The sequence below is a fragment of the Mandrillus leucophaeus genome, unplaced genomic scaffold, assembly GCF_000951045.1.
Source record: "Mandrillus leucophaeus isolate KB7577 unplaced genomic scaffold, Mleu.le_1.0 Scaffold134, whole genome shotgun sequence".
NCBI classification, from domain to species: Eukaryota; Metazoa; Chordata; class Mammalia; order Primates; family Cercopithecidae; genus Mandrillus; species Mandrillus leucophaeus.
Genome location: NW_012101299.1, coordinates 3,402,166 through 3,410,249, shown reverse-complemented (window position 1 = coordinate 3,410,249; position 8,084 = coordinate 3,402,166).

Below are 8,084 nucleotides of genomic sequence, written 5' to 3'. Positions count from 1 at the left end.
TTGTCAAGGAAGAGTTGCCCTGTTCATTGGTTGATTGGCCTTGTCAAGGAAGAGTTGCACAAGTTCCTTTCTCTGGAGGCCCTTAGGGTTTTGCTTCAAGGATGGAGGTGGTGAGTCTCTGGGTCTCATGGAATAGACACTTTGCCTGACAGGGGCAAGTGCTGGAGGAGAGACCCGACAGCAGCTGTGGTGGAAACTCATGACAGGCAGGGAGGACTACTTCTGTTCCTGAAGGGAAGATAGGACAACTTTCAAGGCAGTAATTCAAGGCAGTTTCAAGGCTGGGTGCTGGCAGAGTCTCAGCATTTTTGGGCTATGGCAATCAGCCCCATGCCAAAAAGGACATAGTTTAAAAGAGTCAGAATATGGATCTCAAAGAACTGAGAAGAGCAGAATTGCCACGCTCCGGACGACTGGGCTGGGGGTGGGTGCAGGAGAGGGAGTGAAGCCACCGGAGTTGGGGGCGGGACGATTTGGGATGGTGAGCTGGCCAGGTTGTTCTATTAAGAGTTTTCTGATTCTTCTATATTTATTAGTATTTTAATTTCAATCCTGATGACTTTTGTCAGTCCAGTGACTCCTAGTGATCAAAAGCACTTGAAAATCATGGGTCTTCAGATGGAAACCTCAGAGCACACAGACATTTTCCGTGCAGTGTCTTTATTTTTATTCTTTATTTCCATGGTCATCGCAGAAATTCCTGAGTGGATGGTCAGTGGCTCTGCCAGACCGAGGGCTTTGAAAGATGGCTCCATCTGCCTCCTTAAAGCCCAGGGCCACAGTTTGCCCCATGGAACTTACAGCCAAAGGTAACGCCCAGGAGGTTCCCTCGCTTTTGCTGAGGAGGCCGTGGCTGCGGAGGGCCAGTGTCTTGTCAGAGACCTCATCTCTTCTCACTGGTACTGGCGACTTCCTCCTGAGGTCTGGCTCTCCTCCTGTTTGGGCTCCTCTCCGGCCCTTTCTTCCTCTGCCCTCCCCACCCGATGCTGCCCCGAGAGCTTGGCCCCGGACTGGCGGCACACCCAGCCCCGTCCCTTCTGTCCACTGCAGACCTTCCTCGGGCTTCTGGTTGGGAAGGCTCCCCTCTTCCTGTCTGAAGCTTTGTCATCTCGGAAGGTCCAGCTGGTGTCATTCTCCCCGGCATATGTTTGCTTATTTTTCACTTTACCCCATACAGGTTTAGAGCACTAATAACTCCTATTCCGCCCATCATCAGTGGCACACCCTGAATTATTCCTAGACTCTTATCTGAAACATCTCCGTCCTAAGGGCAGGGGCTGCACCTTCTTTTGAATCCTGGTCATGTCTATTCAGTCAATACCTGACTGATACTTCAGAGGGAGCTGCCTAAAGTAACAGCTGAATTTTCTCTGTGAAATATAAGATCATAACTCATAACTTATGTGCTCATGCAAAAGATGGGCCTTGTGGGAAACATGCTTATCTCTACTCCAGAGGCCTTGCGTCCTTTCTGCAGTGGGATTCAGGGAGCCCCAGGGCTCTGCGTGGCTCCTGCAGTCTTGTTGTTGTTATTATTATTATTATTATTATTAGAGAAAGAGTTTTGCTCTTGTCACCCAGGCTGAAGTGCAGTGGCACAATCTTGGCTCACTGCAACCTCCACCTACCAGGTTCAAGCAATTCTCCTGCCTCAGCCTCCCAAGTAGCTGAGATTACAGGCACCCACCACCATGCCTGGATAATTTTTGTATTTTTAGTAGAGATGGGGTTTCGCCATGTTGGCCAGGCTGGTCTCAAACTCCTGACCTCAGGTGATCCACCCGCCTCAGCCTCCCAAAGTGCTAGGATTACAAGCATGAGCCACCACGCCCAGCCAGTCTTGTCCTTATTCTTAAAAGGATTGCCTTTCAGGACTCAGCCATTTCCCTCTGTCCCCTCTTCCCATGCCTGTCAGGGGCAGTGGGTGAGCTGGCAGCCCACTTTTCATGTCCTGTGAACTCTGTGGACCCTTGTCCCAGTGTCCCTGTCTTGTGTGGCTCCAGCCTCTCAGCCTCCACAGTCCATTGCTATGTGGTTTTGTGACGTGGAAACACGTATCCATTAAACATGGAATTGAGAGCATTAAGCCATTGAAGCTAATAACACATTGCACTTAAGCGCCTCGAAATTCACCCATAAACTTGGGAAGGCTTCGCAGTCCTCACCTGGAATCGAAAGCTGGGATATGTTGCAAAGGCTTTGATGCAGGAGTGGAGTCAGAAGCCTCCAGGTTTGTTAATGATTAGGCAAGAGAGCCACGTTCCCGACGTGGACTTGTTCCAGCAGCAATGACATCTTACTTCCGGGTGCCATGCGTTTAAAGGCCCTTCCTCAGTTCCGAGTTAGCCCTCAGTACAGTCTGCTGAGGTGGGCAGGACGGCTGGGACAGGTCTCACTTTATCAGTATGCAAAACACAAGCGAGAGAGAGAAATGTGCTTTTCCCAAGGTAAGTCCCTGGGGCTCTGGCCACGAGCATGGCTCATGTGAGACACTTCGTGGGTGCCATCCCAGGAAACCTGACCCCACCCCACTCCTTCAGCCAGCAGGACACAGCCCTCACCCTGGGCCAGGTGTGGTGTTTAAGAGTGAGACAGTCAAAACAAATCTCATCTCCCAAATTTGGAGGAGTCCTCTTCTTGCCCCTAATGGCACGTGTGCAAATCCGCGCTGCGTACGTGCTATGTTCTCCCTTCCAGACAGACACCCTTCTAGGATTAGCCTCTCTGGGTTCCCACTGTAAACCTTGGAACTGTGTTATTGCTGTTGTCATTCTCCCTTGGCATCCAAAACACTTCACATACGTTCACATTTTGCCCCCATGCATGCCCATGCACATAGAAAACTCTACCGAAGTCACAGCTGCACCTCACACTGAGAAAGTTCTGCTAGTTTCCATAACCCTAGAAGAGCTACTTTTACACTTTTATGAAGGGATTGCACAATATTATAAGCTGTAATTACTTTTAGTAATTTAACCATCCCTGATCGAGATCAGCAACATCAACGCAATGCTCTCAGACTGCTCAGTTTCCCCAAATGGACTTTTAAAATATTTGGCTGAATCTTTAAGGGGCTTGCCAAGACTGAATGCCATTCACTCAATTGCACAGCACTTTAATGTGACCAAAACTACATCAGATCAAAAGCTGAAGGCTTTCTTCCTTCATGTTTATTTGATAATTGTGAGCCATTAAAAAGATGGATTTGCTGTAAGCCTCTGAGCCCGTAAGCATTTCACCAGCCTTCCCTTCACTGCACTGTGGGTGACAGGAGCTGTGCACCGGTGTGGCAGCCACGGAGGCACAGGCTCATTGTGTTGAGGTGTGTTTCAGCTTTCCTGGTTGAATTTCACTTTGACAAGGAATATGGAAGCAGTTGAGACCTGAAAGCTCCGAGCTTCAGAATCTTGTTCTAAGCAGTCGTGAGCTTGCTCTCTGCCCTTGGGAAAGTTACTGATCCTTGTAGAGCCTCAATTTCCTCATCTGTGCAAGGGTGATATAGCTATGACCCACCCCATGGAGTTTGTGAAAAACCACAAGATAGCATCTAAAACAGCATTTGGGAAAACAAAGCATTCACGAAATGTGAGGATTACAACGAAGTGAAATCATGCATGTGTTTAATTTACGTCAGTTCAACTCTATTGCTCCGGGAGAGGCATCATTCAAACAGAGCCCAGGTTCCACCTGCCGTTTGCCATCGGCTCGCTACTGGAGTTGGTCCCGTGGCTGGTGGTGCAGACCCAGAGACCTCAGGGGGGTCAGTGCCCTCGTGCCTTTGATAACAAGAGTGTCCCACGGAGTCACCTGCAGTGCTCAGAGACACCTGTTGCCCTATATGCACGACTCCCCACGTGCATATCAACCACTCTGTCTACCCGCCTCTGCATCAGTGATTTGTGGAGTTTTGGGGACATTGTCATTTTCAACACCTCCATCTTATTTATTTGCTTACAGTTGACTCAGCTCTTCTGACCACTTCCAGACCCAAGGGTTCTGGATTGCTGGGGGCTCATGTTAGAATTTCTGAAACGTGTTTCATAGACCCAGTAAGGAGTTCAGAGTCACAGTCAGAAAGACAGTGCGGCACCTCCAGACAGAGCCTGACTCATGAGTAAAGAAAATCACCAGGCAACCCCTTCTCGAGTCTCCTTTACCTGTTCAATGGAATTCCTTATACAGACATAAAAAGTTTGATCCAGCCCTGGGTCTCAACACAGGGGATTAGGGCACAAGTAAAACAGAAGCTCCAAAGTAATGAGAGGGAAGAAAAGGTCTTGGAAGGAATTAGATTCTTCTTTCTTTAAGCATTGAAATAACTGTCATGAAGAAACCAGAACTTGTTGAACTTCTTCACAACCATTTTATGAAAGAATTGGTATGGGCTGAAGCAATTTTTTCGGGGGCTCCTGAGCTCCAAAGGTCTTTATCTCCCCTTGACTTAGTGCCACGCTTATAAATGTGTCGGCTGGGCACGGTGGCACGCACCTGTAATCCCAGCACTTTGGGAGGCTGAGGCGGGCGGATCACCTGAGGTCAGGAGTTCGAGACCAGCCTGACCAATGTGGTGAAATCCCATCTCTACTAGAAATACAAAAATTAGCCGGGCATGGTGGTGTGGCTCAGGCCTGTAATCCCAGCTACTCGGGAAGCTGAGGCACGAGAATCACTTGAACCCGGGAGGCAGAGGTTGCAGTGAGCTGAGATTGTGCCATTGCACTCCAGCCTGGGAGACAAGAGTGAAATTCTATCTTTAAAAAAAAATAAAAAATGGAAAAGAAAGAAGTGTCAGTGATACTCCCTGCAGCTATGGCCATGGAAGACAAACATTCGTGAACACTAGGGTGCTGGTGGCTTAGATGTTTTCACCCTGACAGCACATACAACGTTAGAAGGTGGAGGGGAGGGGGTTTAAAAGGGTGCTATGGATATGAAAACAGTGAAAAGAAAAATCGGTGCTGCAGAGGAAAGCCAGCCTACCAGACACCCCTGTGGCCGCCTCACCTCTGTTCCTACAGACACTTTTGCTTCGTGTCCTTTGAACGCTGAGGGGAGGAACGCATTCTGCACACATAAGTTTAAGGACCTGCATAAGGTAAGCAAGAATATGGGAGAGTTTTTCATGCTGTGATATGCTTCCTAGAATCACAAGAAGTTGAAGAACTAAAATGAAAATAGTCGCCTGTGTTTAAGTGCATTCTTGCCTCCAAAAAATGACCATCTGTTGCTAAATACATAATTAACACATCTGAACCACTAGGATAACCATCGTATACTGCATAATAGATAAATAATTCATATTTTTTGACTTATAGACAATTAGCATTTTAACAAAGTCTTGGCATCTGTGGGAGACCCACAAAATATGGAAAAGGAAGACATTTTCCTAATAGTGTGAGCTTATTCATTTTTTAGTTAGGTAAGTTGATAATGAAAAACTAATTACCATCTTAACTCTACTAGTTCACGTAGTCAACTGAAAGTCCTGAGAACCACCTTCCAGCGGACAGCAAAGTAAAGTGGGCACACTTTGTCGTCTTCCTCCAGATCAGGGAATTAAGTGGATCACAACTCAGTCCTTTTGTAGTCTGGACAAATGTCCCTCCACATTGGGAATGCCTGAATGCAAGGCTGGTTGTCAGCCCTTTGGAGAATGATCTGAGATGCCCAGGATTCATCCCACAGTTCCGATTGCCTCACTCAAGATTTCCACCAGGCAGGAGAAGCCCCGTGGCCCCTATAATATGTGCGGGCTTCCCACCTGCGCGTATTATAGACAAATATGTTTGTTTTCCCACTGCAGCCTGTGGCACAGGGTGCTTTGGCATCGTGCAAGCTAAATGCACTAAAAAGAAATCATCTCCACAACCGAAAGTAGCAGTTTATCACTGCTACAGTGATAAACACCATTTAATATGAAACATATCTGGAGACTTACGTAAAATCAACCAACATATTGTCAATGCTCCCTTGTTCTCCTTTCTTCACATTTTTCTTTTTGCAGGGTGTGCACTCAGTAAAGAATGGTTTTCTTCTGGGGGCGTTTGGATGATGTTCGTAGCAATCACCTCTCACGTTTTCAGCTCTCAACTCCGACCCGAGCAGGCTGCTCTCCCTACATTTCCAGGAAACCATGTATGTTTTTTCCCCACGTTGAAACTTTCTCTTGTTTCTCTTGGCCAAATGGCCCATCCTCTACCCTCTGACTCTCCAACCCTTAGGAGGTTGCTCAGCTGCTCTGGGAGTGCCTCTTTTCCATCCCCAGATCACGTATTTCTTCCTTCTACAGGTGACTGTGATCATTTTTATGATGGCTTTGCTCTGGTATGTAGTAGCTTTCTGTACCCATGCCTTTCCCTGACTGTAATTTAAGCTTCTGAAGATCGGAGAATTTGGTTTCTGTGTCTCATTGGGTGTTCAGCAGGGTGCTGTGCACACAGTTAAGGCTGAAAAATGTTTACTGAATGGTTGGTTTCTACAAGTATCGACCAAGACGTATTTAGTGATATGTGCTAGGAACAGATATCTTAAGGGAACCTGTATTCATGCCTGTGTTTTTCTAATTTTAACCAAAGTCTCTCTCTCACTATCTCTTACACACACACACACACCCCGCACCTGAGTGTATCACTGAGCCTTTGTAAGGCATTTCAGGGAATCAGAGCTGTCCTCAGTCAGTCCCTGTCCCTGCGTAACTTTGCTTTGCGTGATGTCTGCACATTTCGTCCCCGCTGCTGCATCTGTTCAATAACTGAGTATTTGCTGACAGTCTCTTGTATTCCAGAAAGTGTTCTGGGCAGTGAGGACACAACGTGGCACCAGACAGATGAGGTCTGTGTTTCCAAGGTGCTTATATTCTATTGGGCAAGCTCAGCAATGAATAAGGAAGCAAATAAATAACCAGTTTGCACTAGGATAAGCACGGGTAAGCACCATGCTTCACCTCTCCCCCAAAATACCAGCACAATGTGATGAGAGTGACAGGGAGGGGTCTGGATGGTCACGAGGGGACTCTGTGTGGATGGAACATGCGGGTTGAGGTTTCTATGTCCAGAGGAACCATATCAATGAAGACCAGGAAAGAACATTCCAGGCAGACGGAACAAGGCCAAGGATCCTGTGTGGGAGCTTAGAAGAAATGAAAACTTTAAGCCTCTACTTTACTAATGTACATGCATGCAGTATCCTAAAGGAATATAGTTTCCTTAATCCAATAGTGCATTATAAATGGTTTGGCATGGTTCATTTCAGGAAAACAAGACTGTTTTATCATTAGAAATTTCTCTAAGCAATTCACTATATTAACGTACCAAATGATAATTACTTCAGTAGGTGTAGAAAAAGCATTTGATGAAGTTCAACATTTACTTTTGATGAACCTTCTCAGAAACTAGGAATAGAAAGAAATTTCCTTAACCTTACGAGGTCTGTATAAGCAAAAATGAAGAATAAGCAACATAGTTTATAGAGAAACATAAGATTATTTCTTTATGATTAGAATCAAGACACGGATGACTGCTATCCCTGTTAATGTTCAACAGATGTGCCGACCCAAGAAATAAGACACAAAGATTAAAAAAATACTCACAAAGATAGAGATGTAAAGATAATAGGAGATAGACAAAACTATCATTTTTCATATGATATGATTTTCTATGTGGAAAACCTAACAGAATCAACAGATAAATTATTGAACGCATAAGAAAGTCCAGGAAAGAAACTGGATTCAAAATTAACTTACAGTTTTCAGTAATGTTTTTCTTCATCAACAGAAAGCAACTGGGTTATATAATATAAAGAAAGCAATACTCAAAATAGCAACACAGTTATACAATATTTAGAACCTAACTGACAGAGATGCATAAGACTTTTACAAGAAAATTAAAAGCTCTGTTCTATAACATAAAAGGGGATTTTAACTGGTGGGAAGATATACCAGGTTCATGGATGGATGGAACAATTTAATACCATAAAGATGTCAATTTGTCCCAAATTAATCAATAATTTCAATGTAAATCCAACAAACATTTCAGCAAATAATTTTAGGAACTCAACAAGCTGATTTATTTAGAAGGATAAAGGCA